Here is a 304-nt window from a genome sequence, read left to right as displayed (position 1 = left end):
GTCCCGCCCCCGCCTGTGCCCAGGAGAAGTGAAACGCCTCAGGTTAAGACAGCGATGAAAGGGCCCATGATTCCAGCGGGATCCCAACACCTCCTTGCCACAACCCGGCTCTTCCCTTCGGGAAGGCTGCTTTTCCCGGTGCTTCCATCGTTCTCTCAGCGCAGCATTCAACTGCTGCGGGTGCATGTTAGAGTCTTTTACCCGATTTCCATATTGGCAGTGCAATTTCGATATCCCTCCTGCCACTTAAGCCTCGAATTTGAATTCCTGACGTACTTCGCAGCAGGAACCCCGAAGCATCCCC

The sequence above is a fragment of the Nestor notabilis genome, unplaced genomic scaffold (assembly GCF_000696875.1).
Source record: "Nestor notabilis isolate BGI_N333 unplaced genomic scaffold, ASM69687v1 scaffold22529, whole genome shotgun sequence".
Taxonomy (NCBI): domain Eukaryota; kingdom Metazoa; phylum Chordata; class Aves; order Psittaciformes; family Psittacidae; genus Nestor; species Nestor notabilis.
This window is presented reverse-complemented; position numbering follows the sequence as displayed.